Raw genomic sequence first — 20631 nt, 5'->3', positions numbered from 1 at the left:
ACATTTGTGTGTTTAAAGATGAATCGTGACTCTTAATTATCTTGATTAGATGCAAAAAAAAATATATATATATATATATACAAATGATATAAGTTGTATCTAATGCGTTATCAGATCATGGTCTGTAATTTAGCATCTGAGTTTTCTGACGATACATCAATATAAAAAGATTTGGGATAACATTAAGTAATGCATTCAAGACCTTCATTTGATACTTTCTATCTGAGATTTTTTGTTGTAGAAAATATTCTCCTAGGATCTGTTGAATCCTATGAAGAATAAAGAAAGTCCAAAGTCTGGAAGTGTTGATCTTCATCAAATTAAAAGACACGCTTTTCTGGTGCATACTTTGATGGAAGAAGTGAATTTCCTACTGAAGTATAAGTCAAGACTTCAGATAAAGAACACATATAGTGGAGAATCCATCCGTTGAAAGACAACAAATACTTAAAGACAAATGCTATAAATAAAAGAAGTTTTGAAGATACAAAACACGAACAAATTATTCGATTTATTCTTTCATTCTTGTGAAAAACTCTTTGTAAATCTCTGTAAAGATATTAAGCTCTAAAAGCACCTTGTAAATCTTGAGAGAAAAAACTAAAGTGTTGAGTGATATATTTGTCTTTCTTAAACTTCCAAAAAGCATAAGTTATGCATAGACAAGCTCTACCCCAAATATAGTCATTGTGCAAACTTCCAATAAATTTTGTTGATTTGTTTAGCGTCAAGAGTGACTTGGTAGAACAAAGAATATTGGGTTAAAGTCAAGCTTGGGATAGAGCTTGTCTTTGTAGACAGTATAACTGCCTATGTGTTATTCTTTATTGTTTTGCTTTGTGTTGACTAGCAAAGAGTTTGAATTTGTTTTTAGATCTTATATTTGAGGTAGAGCCTGTCTTTGTAAAAGGTAGAAGTGACACTGAAGAATACATGTAGCATTTGATAAGTTAGTGAAAACTTGGTGGCTTGCCAAAAATTGAATGTAGTCTATAGAGAGTATAACTTCCTGTGTGTTATTCTTTTTTGTTTTTCTTTGTGTTGACTAGCAAAGGGTTTGAATTTGTTTTTAGATCTTACATTTGTTTTTGATCGGTTAAGAAAATTGTTTTGCCATTGTCTGATAAAGTCTTTCTTAAATATCTCTTATCTTTTTTTAGCTAAATATACATCACACACATGTTTTTAGTCTAAGAAAATGTTTAAAATTTCTAAAATTACAATTCAACCTTCCTTGTTGGAAAAAAACTTACACTCATAGAATGAAGGGAGATGAATACACAAATTTGCACACCATTTTTATTGAATAATAATCTGTTTAAATAGAGATTTTTTGTAACTGAAAGAAATTATAAAAACAATAAATGACTCCCTAAACAATAGCCACTAACATAACAGCTATTGTAACGGAAAGGAATCATAAAAAGCAATAACTGAAAATAAAATAAATTGTCCTAAACACTCATGATACGCAATTGCTGATACACATGTTCAACACTCCTCCTTGTATAAGTGGTTGACAAGTCCAAGTTTCTCTCTCAGTAACTCAAATCTGCTTCTTGGAAGAGCTTTGGTGAAGATATCTGACAGCTAGTCTTCAGTCTTGTAGTACTTTAAGAACACTGCACCTTCCCTCTGTACATCTCTAAGAAAAAATAATTTGATGCTAAAATGCTTTGTTTTTCCATGAAAAACTGGATTTTTAGAGATGGCTATGGCTACCTGATTGTCCACCATTACTTCAGTAGTTGTATCTTGCTCCAAGTACAAATCAGTTAGCATTTTCCTTAGCCATAAGGCTTGATTAACAACTGCTATGGCTGCTATAAATTCTGCTTCAGCGGTTGACTGTGCGACAATTTCTGGTTTTTTGGAACTCCAAGAGAACATCCCTGATCCAAAACTAAAAGAGTAGCCTGTGGTGCTTTTCATGTCATCTAAAGACCCTGCCTAATCACTATCAGAATAGCCTTACAACTTGAAATCTTGTGATTGACTGAACTTCATTCCATAATTTAAAGTCTCATTGACATACCTCAACACTTTTTTTGCTGCTTTAAAATGAGATTCTTTAGCACAATTCATGAATCTTGAAAGTACACTTACAACATACAAGATATCTGGTCTTGTTGCTGTGAGATACATTAAGCAACCAATTAAACTTCTGTAGAGTGCTTCTTCCACTTGTTTTGAACCATCATCGTCGCATAACTTCTCTTTTTGACACATAGGAGTGTTCATGCCTTTACAGTTCTCCATGTTGAATTTCTTCAGGGTCTCCTTTGCATACTTTCTCTGACTAATGAAGATATCATCTTCATTCTGCTTAACCTCCATACCAAGGAAATAAGACATTTCTCCTAGGTCTGTCATCTCAAAGACTTACATCATATCATCCTTGAACTACTGAATAAGTTCAGCATTGCTGTCAGTGACTAAGAGATCATCAACATACAAAGAGATCACAATGAAGTTAGCTTGATCACCTTTGATGTATAAAGTGGATTCACTAAGACTTTTAACAAAGCCTAGTTTTGATAAGTACTCATCAATCCTGTTGTACCAGGCTCTTGGGGCTTGTCCTCATGTCCTTTCACAAGGAAACCTTCAGGTTGCTCAACATAGATTTCTTCCTCCAGAAATCCATTTAAGAAAGCTGACTTGACATCAAGTTGGCAGATTTTCCATCCCTTTTGTGTTGCAATAGCTAGCAACATCCTAATGGTATCTTGCCTTGCAACTGGAGCAAAAGTATCAAAGAAATCTACTCCAAAAATTTGAGCATACCCTTTACTACTAACCTTGCTTTATGTTTGTTGATTGAGCCATCTGCATTCAGCTTTGTTCTAAACACCCACTTCACACCTATGACTTTTCTGTGTTCAAGCCTTTCAACGAATTCCCAAGTCTGATTTTTATCAATCATGACAAGCTCCTTTTGCATTGCAGCACTCCATTTTGGATCCTCCTTTGCATCCCAATATCCTACAGGTTCTAGAACTGCTACATTGCATCTTTCATAAATATCTGAGAGCAATCTAGTGCCTCTCACGGGTGCATCATCAATTAACTCATTTTGATTTTGCAAAGGGTCAGCTATCAGCATCTTTTCAGTATCATTCCAGCTCCATTTCTCATTCTCCATGAATTAGACATCCCTGCTTATCAGAATTTTCCTTGTGTGAGGTTGGAAAACTCTATAAGCTTTAGATACTGAACTATATCCCACAAAGATACCAGGTTCATCTTTCTTGTCTAGCTTGTCTCTCTTAATCTGTGGTACATAAGTAAAACACAAGCATCCGAATACTTTAAAATATTTCAAGGAAGGTTTATAACCATACCAAGTCTCAATAGGAGTCTTCCCGTTTACTGCTTTGGTGGGAAGTCGATATAGCAAGAATACTGTAGTGTTTGCAGCTTCTGCCCAATATTCCTTAGGTAACCCTTTCTCATGAAGCATACATTTGACCATTTCCATTATCGTTCGATTCTTTCTTTCACTAACCCCATTTTGTTGAGGGATGTAAGGACCTGTTAATTGATGCTCAATGCATGCTTCCTCACAAAATATGGTGAATTGTGCTGAAGTGTACTCCTTACCGTTATCAGACCTCAAAGCTTGAATCATGCAGCCACTTTGCTTTTCAATCCACTGCTTAAATCTCCAAAAATACACTTGCAACCTCTGACTTAGACTTGAGAAAATAAATCCAGCACATTCTGGTGAAATCATCTATAAAGATGATGTAATATTTACTCTCTTTAAGCGAAGCAGTCCTTTGAGGTTCGACCAAATCTGTGTGAATCAAATGTAGCTTCTCTGTTGCTCTTCAGGTTGATTGTTTGAAGGGTAATCTTGCTTGCTTACCATATTGACATGCTTCACAACTTGTTAATTTAGAATCTAAGTGAGGTAAGCCATGAACCAACTCCTTTCGTTGCATGTTCAGCACAATTGCATGATGAAAATGACCTAACCTTTTGTGTCAAGCCTCTGTACTGTTTACAGTAGCTGGATAGGCTGCTTGCTCCTCCTTTAGTGGGTCAAATGAGAAACTTTTGCCTCTCATTTTGATACTGAAAATTTCCTTGTCATTGACATCTTTAATCAAACAGTGCTTATTTTCAAAGATGACTTTAAACCCCTTCTCAACCAATTGTCCCACACTTAGCAAGTTTTGATCAATCTCAGGTACATACAAAACATCATAAATTAATTTTGTACCTGTGCAACTTTCAATGGCTACAGTTCCCTTTCCTTCAACAGTGATAAGATCACCATTTTCGATTCTAACTTTTGATACTTGTGATTTTTCCAACTCTCTGAAAAGCTCTTGATCATGGGTCATGTGGTTGGTACAACCACTATCCACTAGCCAACATTCAGTTGAGCTATTGCTTGTAAAACAAGTTGCTACAAACAATTGCTCTTCCTCTTGTTGATCTGCAACTTAAGCCTCATTCTTTTGTTGAAGATTGCTTTTGAAAATTCTCACATGATGCCCCAACTTGTTGCACTTTTCACACTTAACATTGGGTCTTCTCCAACATTTGAAAGAAGGATGACCCATTCTGCCACAGTGTTTGCAAGGAGGAAATCCTTTGTTGTTGTCTCCACTTTTGTTCCTAGTGTTAGCCACTGCTTCTTGTGTGTTGAAATTCTTCTTCTTGTATTTCTTCCACTTGCTTTTCTCTCCTTGGTTAATTTGCAATTTAGCTTGCAATGCTCCTTCCACAGAATCATCAACCCTCATTCTTCTTCTTTGCTCTTGGGCTTGCAAAGCATTTACAAGTTCTGCCAAGGTAAGTTTTGACAGATCCTTAGTATTCTCCAAGGATGTAATAGTAGCCTCAAATCTTTTAGGGACAGCCACCAGTATTTTTCAACTATTCTTGAATCAGAAAATTCAGAACCAAGCAATCTTACTTTGTTGGCAATGCTAAGAAGCTTGTTAGCATATTCTTTAATTGTTTCAGACTCCTTCATTTTCTGCATCTCAAATTCTCTAACAAGATTCAGGGCTTGCATTCCCTTAATCCTTTCATCTCCTTCATATTCATTCTTGAGGAAACTCCAGATTTCATATGCTGATTTGATGGTCATTATTCTAGTGAAAATTTCTTTTGAGACAACAACAAATAAAGAAGCTCTTGCCTTTGACTTTCTTGCTTTCCTCTCCTTTTGATTTTTTATCTGAGCCATTGTTGGATTGGTTGGTAAAGGAAGAACTTTGTAGTCTTCCTCAACTGCTTCCCAGAGATCATTTGCCTCCAAATGTGCCTCCATTCTTGCTGCCCAGATTTGATAATTATCACCATCAAACACAGGTGGTGCTAGTGTTGTGTACAGTGTTTTAGAATCCATCTATTTGATGAATTGAAGCAAGGTGTTTTGGCTTTTTGTGGTGGGTTTCACTCGGTTCACTCACAGGTCCCTCTTAAGAAGAAGGCTCTTGATACCAATCTGTTGGAAAAAAAAAACTTAACTCACAGAATGAAGGGAGATGAATGCATAAATTTGCACACCATTTTTTTATTGAATAATAATCTGTTTAAATAGAGATTTTTTGTAACTGAAAGAAATTATAAAAGCAATAACTGACTTCCTAAACAATAACCACTAACATAACAACTATTGTAATTGAAAGGAATCATAAAAAGCAATAACTGAAAATAAAATAAACAGTCCTAAACACTCATGATAGGCAACTGCTGATACACATGTTCAACACACCCTGTTATGTTATTTGCTTCTACAACTATTAAGCTAATTGATTTATATTTTAAAAAATATAAAAATTAAATCTATAATATGTATTATGTCACTAAAGAATGTTTTTAACACCGTCTCTTTAACATCAGTTTTTGACAAAACCGATGTTAACAAAAACACAGTAACATATTTGTAAATAACATGAGTTTATTAACATTTGTTTTTCAAAAACCGATGTTGGAGTGTCGATGTAAACATCGGTTTTTGAGAAACCAATGTACTTTTGTGAATGTTAACATCGGTTTTTATGAAAACCAATGTTGTGTTTTTTTTTTAAATTATATCTTCCTCCCACGTGTTGTTGGACATTTTAGTGTAATTGATCTCTTTATTATGTTAAAATAAAAGTGCACGCTTGTTTTAATGTAATAACGAGATGTTCGGTTTAGGAAAATTTTGGAAATTACATGGAAGTAACTTTCAGGAAAAGGCAGTTTTTAAAAAAGATAAAACTTCCATCAATCGCCTAAAACCACCTGTTCATCAACCGCCAAAAACCACCTGTTCTTTGATCATAAATAATCATTCTGGTTCAGAAAGCATTACGGGTGACAAAACATACAAGACCAAAACAAAACTCTTGAATTATAATCTTTTGATTTTATTCGATTGAACAATTTTGGTTGAACCCCGAAATTTGATTCAATTTAAAAGTGCTATACACGACTTCAGATTTATCCAGTATTATCTCGATTTTCAAATTAACCAACAAAAGATTGAATCAAATTTTTTTCGAGATGACGAACGATAGTTCGAAGATGACAAGCAAGTTTGCGAAGTTGGACAAGTTTGAAGGGCAGGATTTTAGAAGATGGCAGAAGAAGATGCACTTTCTCTTGACAACATTGAAGGTGGTGTATGTGCTGAGTACACCAATGCCGGTGCTTATGGAAGACGAAACTCTGGATCAAACAAGGAAGCGTTCGAAATGGGAGAACGACGATTACATTTGTCGTGAACACATTTTGAACGGTATGTCTGACTCTTTCTTTGATATTTATCAAAATGTTGAGTCTGTTAAGGAATTATGGGACTCTCTTGAATCCAAGTATATGGCAGAAGATGCCTCAAGTAACAAATTCTTAGTTAGTAATTTCTTTAATTACAAAATGATTGATTCGAGGCCTGTTATGGAACAATATAATGAATTGCTGCGGATTTTGGGTCAGTTTACTCAACATGATTTGAAAATGGATGAATCCATTGTAGTTTCATCTATAATTGATAAACTGCCTTCTTCTTGGAAAATAAGCAATCGAAAATGAAACTGGAAATTGGAAAGAAGCAATCCAAAGTGAGATGGATTCCATCATGCAAAATAATACCTGGAAATTGGTTGACTTACGTCCTGGATGTAAGCCATTAGGATGTAAGATGATCTTTAGGAGAAAGATGAAAGTGGATGGTACTGTTGACAAGTACAAAGCCAGATTGGTTATCCAAGGCTTTAGGAAAAAGGAGGGTATTGATTTTTTCAATACATATGCTCCTGTTGCTAGGATATCCACTATTAGACTGTTGTTAGCACTTGCTGCTATCCACAATCTGGTGATTCACCAAATGGATGTGAAAACTGCATTCTTAAATGGTGAATTGGATGAAGAGATATACATGAAACAACCTGAAGGGTTTGTTATGCCAGGAAATGAAAATAAGGTGTGTAAACTGATGAAATCTCTTTATGGTTTGAAACAAGCGCCTAAACAATGGCATCAAAAATTTGATGAGGTTGTGTTGTTTAGTGGTTTTGTTCTAAATCAAGCAGATAAGTGTCTATACAGCAAGTTTGATACTCTTGGCAAAAGAGTTATCATTTGTTTGTATGTAGACGACATGTTGATCTTTGGTACCAACCAAGATCAAGTTGATGAAACTAAGGCATTTTTGTCTTCTAAGTTTGATATGAAAGATATGGGGGAGGCGGATGTGATCTTAGGAATAAAGATCAAACGTGGAAACAATGGCATTTCCATCTCTCAATCACATTATATTGAGAAGATATTGGAGAAATTTAATTTTAAAGATTGTTCTCCGGTAAGTACTCCCATTGATCCTAACCTGAAGATATTACCTAATAAAGGTGTAGCAATGTCTCAACTTGAATACTCAAGGGCGATAGGATCACTTATGTATGCAATGATTAGTACTAGGCCTGATATTGCTTATGTTGTTGCTAAACTTAGTAGGTTTACAAGTAATCCCAGTTCTCATCATTGACAAGCTATGAATAGAGTATTTAAGTACTTAAAGGGAACCATTGACTATGGTTTGACATATACTGGATTTCCTTCAGTTATTGAAGGTTACTCTGATGCAAGTTGGATAACCAATATGGAAGATTATTCATCCACAAGTGGTTGGGTATTCCTCCTTGGAGGAGGTGCTATCTCTTGGGCATCCAAGAAACAGACCTGCATTACAAATTCAACAATGGAATCTGAATTTGTAGCTTTGGCAGCAGCTGGTAAAGAAGCTGAGTGGCTAAGAAATCTGATCTATGAGATTCCATTGTGGCTCAAACCTATACCTCCCATGTCTATCAGGTGCGATAGTCAGGCTACTTTGGCTAAGGAATATAGTCAAGTGTATAATGGGAAGTCTAGACACTTGGGTGTTAGACACAACATGGTTCGGGAGTTAATCATGCATGGTGCGATATCAGTGGAGTTTGTGAGAACTCAACATAATTTGGCCGATCATTTAACCAAAGGGTTAAGTAGAGATCTCGTGAAAAGGTCGGTTGTGGGATTAGGATTAAAGTCCATCTGAAATCTCTTATGTTAAGATACCCAATTCCCATCTAATATGACATTAGATGCTGAATTCAATGTGGAAAGCTTAACATGTAGAGATTGGAACACATCATCGAAAGTATCCCAAAAGGTATGTGTTCGGTTCTGTAAGTTAAGGAGGTTGAAGTATAACTCCTCAATGGTTCTTTTGAAAAACTGCATTTGCAGGTGCAAGAAAGAAAATGACTACCTGTATAAGCATGAAGTTTAGCCGCTTCAAGAAGCTGGGACTTGGCTTTGATATGCTTATGAAGGATAGGGACACAGGCTAGTAAACTAGTGTCGAGCAAGAGTAATGTTATAAACTATTGTGTAGATTATCTTCATGTATTCATTATGAATAGAAAGGGTTCAATCCTTAGTGACACCCTGATATTCGAATATTTGAAACGTGTAATTTGCTAAGATGAAATTCAATCGTCACGATATTTCATCTATGCAGTAGTTTGTGGTATGTTATGACTTTGGTGATTTGATCGGTAATTACACTAAAATGGGGGAGGTTTGTTGGATATTTTAGTGTAATTGATCTCTTTATTATGTTAAAATAAGAGTGCACGCTTGTTTTAATGTAATAATGAGATGTTCGGTTTAGGAAAATTTTGGAAATTACATGGAAGTAACTTTCAGGAAAAGGCAGTTTTTAAAAAAGATAAAACTTCCATCAACCGCCAAAAACCACCTGTTCATCAACCGCCAAAAACCACCTGTTCTTTGATCATAAATAATCATTCTGGTTCAGAAAACATTACGGGTGACAAAACATACAAGACCAAAACAAAACTCTTGAATTATAATCTTCTGATTTTATCCGATTGAACAATTTTGGTTGAACCCCAAAATTTGATTCAATCTGTAAGTGTTATACACGACTTCAGATTTATCCAGTATTATCTCGATTTTCAAATTAATCAACACGTGTTCACTGTCACAACCATTAGTTTCCCTCCCTTTTGTCTCTCTCTCACATTGACGAAACCCTTTAGTCCCTCTCGCCGCCCACGCGTTCATTGTCATCATCACCACACTTTCACATGTTCACTGTTCGTCTTTCCTCTTAGTATTGAAGCTACCTCACGACTTCAAATCCTCACCGGTGGCATTTCCCTTTCTCCGCGGCTATGCTTCCTCCCCAGGTTAGTAGCTCTGTTCCTAACTAAATGTTTGTTTTTGAGCAATGCCTTTGCTTTGTCTCTGAATATATTTGGGTGCATGCATTCGCATTTTAAAGGTTTTTAAGCTAAGCCAGCTGAAGAAGCTCAAGTAGGATTTGACATGAATAATTGAATGTTCCACAGCTTTCGAGCGCGTCTCCATTTTTGTCGAACCCACTGCCCATGAAACTTGCAGAATGTTGATGTGGTGTGTGTGTGGTTCAATATATCTATCCTTTTCAGCTAAATTGCTACCTTTTTCATGTATTGATTATTACGTTTTTGTAAACAGGCTCTGGCATGAGCAGCGTCTGCAATCACTGCTACACAGATTAGTCTTTTGAAGTTTATTTCCCTAGGACACTTTTTTTTACACCCAAGGATTCTTTCCATTCAGGCGATGACGCTTATGTAAAGTTTTGGCTTTTATGATCTGTCTTCTATGCACAATGAGTATTAGTCACTTTCGTTCTATTGTGGGATCGTTTATCAAATTGGAACTTTCATTCCTACAGATCAGAGTGATAGTGAGTAGTGAACTACAATCCCTTTTGGCATTACTCGAGTATTATAAAGAAGGGGAAAGGGAAGATAGAAATGGAGTGTAAGAAAAGGTATTACTTGAGATCTATGATCTGTCTTTTGGTTGTGGCTACGTATTGGTTTAGTCGAGAGAGGGGCTTGTTGTTTGTGTGAGAGTTGTGTTGTGGAAGTGGGGGCCTTTCAGGCTCCACTGGGTACTAATGGTTGGTCTTGTTTAGTGTTGACTAAGCTTTATATATATATATATATATATATATATATATATATATATATATATATATATATAAGGTTTGACTAGTTTCGATTGGATTATGGTATTTGCAATATTGCAATATCAAGGTTTCATGAGTGATGCAAAGCACATCAGAGAGAGAGAGACAGACAGAGGTTTGTGGCAAGCTTTGGTTTGTGGCTTTCCTATTTGTTTTTGCAAAGGATAAATTCCAAGCTCTGGGGATCTCTCTCTAATATAGCCAACAGTGCAAAGTGTATCAATTTTCAGATTTTTTTTTGTTTCTTGTAGCTAGCTGCTACTATTGGTAATTAATAAATGAAAATGAAAACGAAAGTGATTACACCAGGATTTGGGTGATAATGGTGCCAACCGTCGCGATCCTAATCAATTTTCTCGTTTGCCATTACTGGTCTTATTATATATTTGATTGGATATCCTTCTTTTCTTTATTTCTTGATCATTTTTAATCCAGCTTTTTGGAGTGTATGCTACTCTGTTTGGCATAACATGGGCTCGATCAGTTTGTAATCATAGTCATTTTATTTAAGTTTTTGAATAATTCAAACATTATTCATGCCAATATATTATTAAGTTTGTACTATTAATAAATAAAAACTACATACTTGGAATACTATATATATATATATATATATATATATATTTGATTACAATGTCTAGATAATATGGAAATTTATTATTATAATCTTTGTGATATATAATTAGATTTTCAAAACAATTACTTAAAATTTATATTTGAAATGATTTTTAATTAATTAATATTTAAAAAAAAAAAAATTTATACATCGTGTGTGTGTATGCGCACACATATTTTGGTACACATGTGGTAGACATTTTTTTCCTGATTCATTTCAATATTAAATATGAACGGATAGTCTGGAACAGTATGTTCATTGTATAGTTGGGGTAAATTGGCTGAATTTGACTTTGAAAAAATATATATTAATAAGAACATCATTAAATATAAAATTTCCCTGTCGAAACCATTAGTTTCTTGCTAAATCCTACATAGGAGGCGAATATGTGGAATTGCTTCAGCAATAATATTGATTAACATGGCTGTTCTAACTTGCCTAGTTGGCTGCAGCAAAATTCATTCATAAGAATAAAGGATATTTAGAGTTGAGTGTTTGATTAGTTTGCCTCCCTTTGTTTTTTAGTTTTATGTGATACAATTTCTTTTATTAATAGGAAATTAAAAGACACACACAGAAGAGACTAATGTCTTGTACGGTAACACCCATCATTAGCCTAATACATGCCAAAAAGAAAGGATGGACAAGAGTCCATAATCTGCATTTCTTCATGAGATGAGGATCCATACTTTGTAATAAGCCCATCAACACGCATGTTACCCTGTCATAGACATGCTTGAAGGAAAGCTCCTTGTTTTTACGCTCTATGTAATTTATTGTATTTATCACCGCTATTCTTACAGTGATTCTACGGAACTCAATTAAAATAAGATCGCACTGTATCATGAAAAATACAAGAGATATCAGTGATACATAAAAACTGCAATTCTTGCATGCCCATATTTCTTGAATCTTGACCTTACAGCCCGAGTCCAGAGTCATAAATGGGAGACTGTAAAATGTAAATAAAATAGGACACTATTGAATCAAGTTAGAACTTTTTAGATGAAGTAGGTATTATGGATTTAGAGTGCCCACTGCTCATTGATGATCCATATAGGAAACAAGGATACGACTATTAATTACATAATTATTTACATGACAGTAGGTGATGCAATATTAATTCAAATATTACTTTCTTTGTCCCATAATAATTATTGTGTAAGAAAACAATTATCTTAACATAATTATTATTTTAAGTTTTCAATATAACATTAATTTTTTTTTCACTTATATTTCTTATAATATTAATGATATGAGAAATAAAAATTTTAAAAAATTAAAATGATAGGATTAATTTTGTAATATTGATCTTTTTTTTCATCCATTTGTAATTGTCTTTGTGAGTTTTTCTTTGTCTGAACATTGTACTAACATTGTAATTGTAATTATAATTTGTAGGCACTTTTTGTTTCCTGTTTGCATCTACATCATGACACTCATTGTTAGAGATTATTAGTGATCATCTTGATAGATACGAATGTCTTTGATACTGGTTTGAAACTTTTGTGTTACAAATATTTTTATAATTTATTTTATGTGATTAATGACTATTGTTTTATATACAAGTTATGTTGATCATGAATGAACCTTAGTTCACCGTTTGAGATTTAATACAATGATTCTTCCGGACAGTTTGGATTAATTGTTGTATTGAATCTTGAATTGTTCACTTGGAAAGTTTGGGAACACTTATATTTTATAGTAAATTCATACGCATAGGTTAACTTTCTTTTCTTAAATTTCATGAAATTTCGATATAGTGCATTTTACTTTGTTCTCCATGTGAGTACTTGATTTTGGTGGAATTCATGTTGTTGCTTTCATGTTGTGTACTAGAAGATTAATATGCAAAATGCTATCAAAATTTCATCAAATCTAAGAAAAGAAAGTTAACCTTTATCTATGCATCTATTATAAAGAAATGTCTTTCTGAATAAGATAAGGCCACACCTTTAATGAAAAAGTGAGATTTTCATGCATCCAATAGACTTTGTGACTATCACAAAGTTATTAGTTGAATCAAAGTTTGATGAATGCAAGTAGCATGAACTCTGCATATGAGGAAGGAGTTGAACAGTTCTTGGATTTTTCTTTGGAAAAAAGACGACCGGATGAGGATGAAAAATAGTTTTGTCCTTGTATTAATTTATGAATGTGAGACAACAAGTAGCAGATGACATATGAGAACATCTTCTATGTGATAGGATTAAGAAGAATTATCATTACTAAAAAAAGCATTTTTTACATCGATTAATTTGCATATTCTATGTCGGTTATTAACTGTCGTCGTAACCAACGTCATAGGAAGTCTGCACTTATTACGATGATTCCATAGAGAACCATCTTAGAGAAAGATATCATTCTAAGATGGTTCTTAGTTAAAAATCATCTTAGAACAATACATTTTTTAAGACAGTTTTTCAGAGAACCGCCTTATAATGTTTTTTTCTATAAAAAAATTAAAATATATTGAAGATTCTAAGACGATTTTTTGAGAAAACCATCTTAGAATGTAGACATTTTAAGATGATTTTTTAGAGAATCGTCTTAGCATGTACTTTTAAAAAAAATAAAAAATTCATATACATTATTGTTCGAGCTGAAATTCTGTAATTGAGCAAATCATATATCAATACTATACAAAATATTAGTTTATGTGGCACCACCAAACATACCAACTCTATTCCAAGTCAACAATAGATAGCAAAACATAAATAAAAACCTAATTGATAAATGAGTAATGTAGAAAACTATATATAACAAAAGAAAAAAGATTGTTAATGATAATGATAATGTACCGAGTAGGGAGAAAATGCTACAAAATCAATCAGTAAAGAAAAAAAATGAATATTCTAAAGAAAAAGATAAACACCTTGTTACCAATATAGCCCATAACACCAACACCTACAGATGATCTCCTTTTACGCTTCATTAATACCTCAACTGCTAATTCTCCACTTGCCTAGGATGTATTATTTTCTACTAAAATAGCCTCCTTTAGTTAATTTGAGTTACATCCATTTTTTATATGCAAAAATTGAATATAATATAATTTTTTTTTACAATAAATCACGTTCTTTACTTAATCAATTAAGCTATTTAAACTCCCTTAATAGCTTCATTGATTAAAATATTCTAATAGATTATTTATTATATATTTATTTTTCTTCTATTTCTTCGTTAACTCTTTATTTCTTTTATTACATTTATCAATTTTTTTCATTGTTTTATCTGTTATCCATTATCTCACCGATTGCCAATGCCACGAGGGATGTGTGTGTAGCAGTGAAGGTTGATCTATTACGATATATGGCACACATGACTGGTGCTGTTAATTAGTTTTGTAAGGGCTTCTAGAAGCTTGCTTTATTTTTACACTTACTCAAATTAAAAAATAATTTAGTAATTTACACTTACTCTATACTCAATAGTTAATATTTGTCATTTATAAAAAAACATTTATAGTAAGAGTTTTGATAAAAGCATTAAATGCATTAAGTTTTTTTACAAATTAAATGCCTTATGCTAAAACATTGTTTTTAATTTCTATACAGAAAACCTTTTTTTATTTATTTGGAGTTCTTGTTCTCTTAGTATTAAATGCATTAAAAAAAATATATGGCTAAGATTTTAAAGTTTTGCCAAGGGTTACGTACCTGCCTACTCCTATTTTATTTAAAGGAAAATGAAGGCATTGAACTCTTGGATCAGCCCATTGATTGTTCCAGAATTGGCAATTTGGTATAGATTCCCACAACTCTATACACTCTGTTATCCAATCCCTGCCAATCCAATTATAAAATTTACTTCGAAGGAAGTCATGTCAGAAATCACACACATAAAAAATTATCCAACCCAAAGAAAAGGAATTAAAAAGAAAACAAATTAAACCAAAAGCTTAAAGTTGAAAAATAATATAAAAGTCCTAATACAGGTCCAGCATGATTCCACTCACTAGTACAAAACTCACCTACTAAAATGTGTGCTAACCAGTGTATCATACAGTGGCCTCCATTCAATAGTTAGTGAAATCTTTTTACTATATTTGTTGAGTAGTCTAACTAATAAATTTCCCCATCTAACCTAATAAACAAAAAATGGCACAATCATTTAAGAGCAAGCAGAGACATATAGAGAACAAGAAAACTCAGCATCTCATCTAAGACAAAATGCAGCAGCACCTAAGCATAATGCTTATTACGGGACACATGAAATATCTCAAGGCCCTTCTGAATAAGGTTGTGAACATCCTCCAAAGCTACATCACTTTTTTCCTTTATGAAATTGCACAACACACATAAAAAGTTAGATTTCAACCCAACAACCAACTCCATCTGGATACAAGCCATGAGTGAAAAAAAAAACACTCACATCCACTACTTATATATTATGCAGTTTTGGAAGTAAAAATAGAGCCATTACTTATAACCAAGGTTTTTCAAAAAAGGTTTGTGACAACAATTTCAGACACAACATCAAGGTTTTTGGAATCACTGCAACCACATTTTTCTGGTATTTCCCGCAATGTAAAGGAAAGCAACAAAACTGCAACCGCAACTGCATTTTAAAACCTTGCTTATAACAAAAGTATTCCACTAGATAACATACACCGAAGAAAGCAATAACAGTATTACACAACTTCGGCCAGTTAACATACAATATACGAAATCTCTGACACTGATAAGAGTTAAGTAAGCATACTATATCTTCAGAACACACAGTGAGAGAAATCACTTAATCTTATTATCTTGTTTTGAAAGGAAAAAAATCATCATTTCCTTGTAATTAAGCAGAATAAAACATCTTAAACCAATTTAATCAGCTAAACTATATTTTTCCATTCACATAATCAGCTAAATTGCTCACAAAACCATGAATCTCACACTCCTAAGCCTTTCAGTAACTTCTAACAACACTTCGCAACCTTCAATCTCAAATTCTACATCATTTTCCAAAACCTCGCACCATAGCACCTGCTAAAAAACAAAAGTGGAAAATCAATCGAAATGATATTCCAGAATCTTTCGAATTGAGCCCTACGGGAGAGAAATACAGCAAAAGCAAAAAGTAAGATAAAATTGAAGAACGAATAAGGAAAAGGAGAATGCGGAGATTGAGAAATTGAGGAGTGGTGAAACTAATAGGTCGAGGACAGAGATGAATTTGAGGGTGGAGTAGACGGAATCGACATCGTTGGAGTAGAAGGAGGAGTTGACGGCGGCGATGATGCAGGTGAAGAAGGTCTCGTTGAGTTTCCTCATGTTCTCGATGGTGCGAGGAACCTTCTTCTTCAGAGGCAACAGAAAAACATGAAGAATCGTCACCGATATGTAGCCAATAGCCTTCTTCTCTAGAAGGAAGCTTCAATTGGGCCACTAGACACCTTCAACAGCGGCAGTGGAAACCTTTGACGGAGGTGCGAGTAAGAAAAGGTGATCGAGGTCGTATCCGAATCAAATAAACATTAAAAATGCAGTATCTAGGAAGTGATCCTAGGTCGTCTCCCAACGAGCAATGGTCAACCAAACGTTCATAACAGATAGTAATAAAACAATAACGAATTGGGGGCGAGGCTTGTTTGCGTTTGTAAATTAAACAGCGAGTAAAATTGAATTAGAAAATATCAGAATTAAAATACGTTGCTTCCCCTTGATTCACGAGCAAGTCTCTTATCCTAGGTTGTGAGAATTTATCCTTTATCAGTTCAACCACTTAATCCAACCCTAAATTAAATTACTAAGCAAAATTTAACATAAGGCATTCATTATGTGATTAAGCAACACATACACCAATTACTCATCAACGATCATTAAGCATGAACGTAAATTAAGCGCAGAGACAATTAATCAAGCACTAAGCATGCATGAATTAATAGCAACAAATTCAGAATAATTAATGAAGAGGAAAAACTGAACAGAATTTAACAGTAATAATAGAACCTCAAAGAGAACTGTGCTTGATCCTCAAGAGAATACAATGCTAGGGACTTAGCCTTCTATTAATCAATAGAAAACAAAATTATAGATTGAAGAACAAAATTTTATTGCTAAAACGAAAAGTCAGAACTGGAATTGCCAAAAACGAAAAAAAGGAGAAAGAGAAGAGAGAGGAGAGGGAGAAGAGAGGAGAGGGTCTAAACTAGAACCTTTGTGCTGTTATATAGTTTTTCAGCCCCAAAGCTTACAAATCTGTTTTAAATCCAAGCCCATAAATAAAATAAAATCAAATCTAGATAAGATAAGATAAGATAAGAGATCTAGATTAGATAATATCTAGATGAGATCAAATCTAAATAATATCTAGATAAGATAAAGTCTAGATAAGATAAAATTTTGTAGAATAAAATAGTCTGCCCTCTTCAAGTCCAAGCCCAATTCTAGATTCAAGCCCAATGCTTCATTAATTCCTGAAATTAGATTAAAAACATCAAATTAGCTGAATGAGCCCAAATAATAAAACTGCCTAATTAATTTAACAATTAAGACTAATCAATAATTAAAATGGTGCAAAAAGGGTTAACAAATAGGAGAAAATAATGGCACATCAAAAGCCCCCATACTTAGCCTTTTGCACTCCTGGGCAAAATGAAATAAAGAACAAAATCCAAGGATATCAAAGAGAGACAAACAAAAACATTTACATATTTCTCAATGAACATCAAGTAATGAAAGGAATGGGTAACATCTAACATGAAGAGATCCAAAGAGTCAAGACATGCATGGAAATCATCCAAGCAACCCAATCATGGAAAAATAGTTAATCAGCTCAAGAATGGAAAGTGATAAAGCCTCACAATATATACACTCTATCTCTCAAGTGTCTAGGCTATTGTTTACTCTCGAAGCACCCATGAAAACAAACACCACATAGACTTGGCAAAATTCTAAAATTTGCAAACAACTTGACAAACACATGCACATGAGGATCAAAAGGTCTTTAAAGGTTGTAATGGGGCCAAGGACAAGGTAGGGAAAAAAATGTGGAATAAGTAGCTAAATCCCAAAGGAATAGAGGAGCAATGGGGAATAAGTGGAAATTAAGCACGAGTAGTAAACCCAAACCCTCTAATATCAACATAATCAACCAAGGCTCCCAAATCAAGTCCTCATAACAAGACCTCATTTATTCAACTTCACTTCTTTTCTTCTTCTCTTTTTTTTTCATTTTTTTTAACAGTACGAATTTGAAGATTAAAGCAAGAACTAGGCAATATATATATATATATATATATATATATATATATAGACACACACACACACACATCAAGCATGGCCAAAAATTATATCTTCCAATGAAACATACCCCCCACACTTATTCCCAACTTATTCCCAAAACAATTCCAAAACTCCAAAATTCCTTAAGGGTAAGGTGATATCATGGTTTTTCACTTAAGGCTTGTAATGAGCTTCAAAATAAAGAAAGGGGAACATAGGCTCAAAGGGGCTATCAAAGGAATTAATTCAAGGTAAGTCCATTTGGCTAGAAGCTTATAAGAACAAAATTGCCTAAATCATTTCCAAATATGCATGTGAATTAGGAAGCATCAACAAGAATCAAGCCAAGGCTATTGTGCAAGCAATCAATGGGGCAAAACACACCAAAAGATTATGATGATGGATGGCTCAAATTCTCACAAAGGTAAACTTATCACTTTCAAATTGAGCTTTCAAAATTATCATGACATGTAGAGGAAAAACAAGGATTTCAAATCACAAAATGTCAAGAGACTTTTATTTTCAGAACAATTACCCATTTCTTGAACATATCCTATAATTCAAAGAAAAATATGAAAGTTGTACATGCAAACATAATTGACCTAAAATATTAAACTAGAAACCCAACAAAACTAACAAATTTAACACAAACAAAACTAACAAAACTAGCAAAACCAAAACCAAAGAACACTCCCCCCCATACTTAAACAACACATTGTCCTCAATGTAGCACAATTAAAAGATTAAAAGCAATTAAATCATCAAATAGAATCAGACAAATGTAATAAAAGTAATGAAGGAGATAGGAAAAGAAAAACTCCCTAAGTCATGGTGGAGGAAGAGTAGGGTGGAGTAAGGAAGTCTCTTCCACCACTACGTCCACTAAAGAAGGGTTTGTGAGGAATGGCTTAAGTCGGTGTCCATTGACCTTGAAGCTCTTGTTTGTGGAGTCACTTTTGATCTCAACTGTACCATAAGGAAAAACATTAGTAACAACAAAAGGACCAATCCACTTAGACCTCAACTTACCACTCATGAGTCCGAGCTTAGAATTATACAATAACACTTTTTGCCCTACCATGAAGTCCTTCTTAATTATCATGCTATCATGGAACTTCTTGGTCTTTTCTTTGTATAACTTGACATTCTTATACGCTTCTAGGTGGATCTCATCTAACTCACTCAGTTGCAACTTTCTTTCCTCACCAGCTTGATCCATAGAGAAGTTGCAGGTCTTCACTGCCCAGTATGCTTTGTGCTCAATCTCAACTGGAAGATGACATGCCTTTCCAAAGACAACCCGATAAGGAGACATTCCTATGGGTGCTTTGTAGGCAGTCCTATGTGCCCGAAGAGCATCATCTAGCCTAGTACTCCAATCTTTCCTGCTTGGCTGCACAATCTTCTCTAAAATTCTCTTGATCTCCTTGTTAGAAATTTCTGCCTGTCCATTGGTTTGCGGGTGGTATGGTGAGGATACCCTGTGTACAACCCCGTACTTTTTAAGCAAGGCATGCATTGATTTGTTGCAAAAATGGGTTTCTTGATCACTAACGATTGCTTTAGGTACTCCAAACCTGCAAAACAAATTAGATCTGACAAAATCTACAACAACCTTAGCATCATTATTTCTAGTGGGCTTGGCTTCCACCCATTTTGAAACATAATCAACTACAAGGAGAATGTAAACATAACCAAAAAATACAGGAAAATGGCCCATGAAATCTATACCCCAGACATCAAACACCTCACAAAATAGCATAGGTTGCTGAGACATTTGTTGTCGCCATGTAAGTGCACTTCCTGCTCTCTAACACTGTTCACAAGTGCTTCAAATCTTCCACGCATCTTTAAAGATGGTGGGCCAATAAAAGCCACAGTCAAGCACTTTGCGAGCTGTCCTTTGAACACCCATATGACCTCCCGGTGCGGAAGAATGACAGAATCGCAAGACTGAGTCAATCTCATGATTTGGAATGCATTGTCTAATGACCTGATCACTGCACAATTTCCACAAGTAGGGGTCATCCCAAATAAAATGCTTAGCATCACTTTTAATTTTATCTTTTTGAGCCTTAGATGCTAAGGGAGGAAAAACAAAAGCAACTAAATAATTGACAATGTTAGCAAACCATGGAGTAGAAAGAGAATCAGAAATACTATGCAATATATATAAATGATCATCTGGGAAATCATCCCGAATGGGTGAGTCCTCATCAGACACATGTTCGATCCGACTCAAATGATCAGCAACCAAATTT

At 34.2% G+C, this 20631-nt stretch overlaps 1 long non-coding RNA gene across 1 annotated transcript; it reads left to right on the top strand.

Moving 5' to 3' along the window:
* Positions 1-9505: 9505 nt before the first annotated feature.
* On the top strand, positions 9506-10463 carry LOC121174970 (uncharacterized). The gene is made up of 3 exons (XR_005891812.1): positions 9506-9704; positions 9867-9930; positions 10015-10463. It is a non-coding gene; the product is annotated as an uncharacterized lncRNA (long non-coding RNA).
* The last annotated feature ends 10168 nt before the right edge of the window (positions 10464-20631 follow it).

Source organism: Glycine max, chromosome 6 (assembly GCF_000004515.6).
Source record: "Glycine max cultivar Williams 82 chromosome 6, Glycine_max_v4.0, whole genome shotgun sequence".
Taxonomy (NCBI): Eukaryota; Viridiplantae; Streptophyta; class Magnoliopsida; order Fabales; family Fabaceae; genus Glycine; species Glycine max.
The sequence above is the reverse complement of the archived record's forward strand: the minus strand, read 5'-3'. Positions and strand labels throughout refer to the sequence as shown.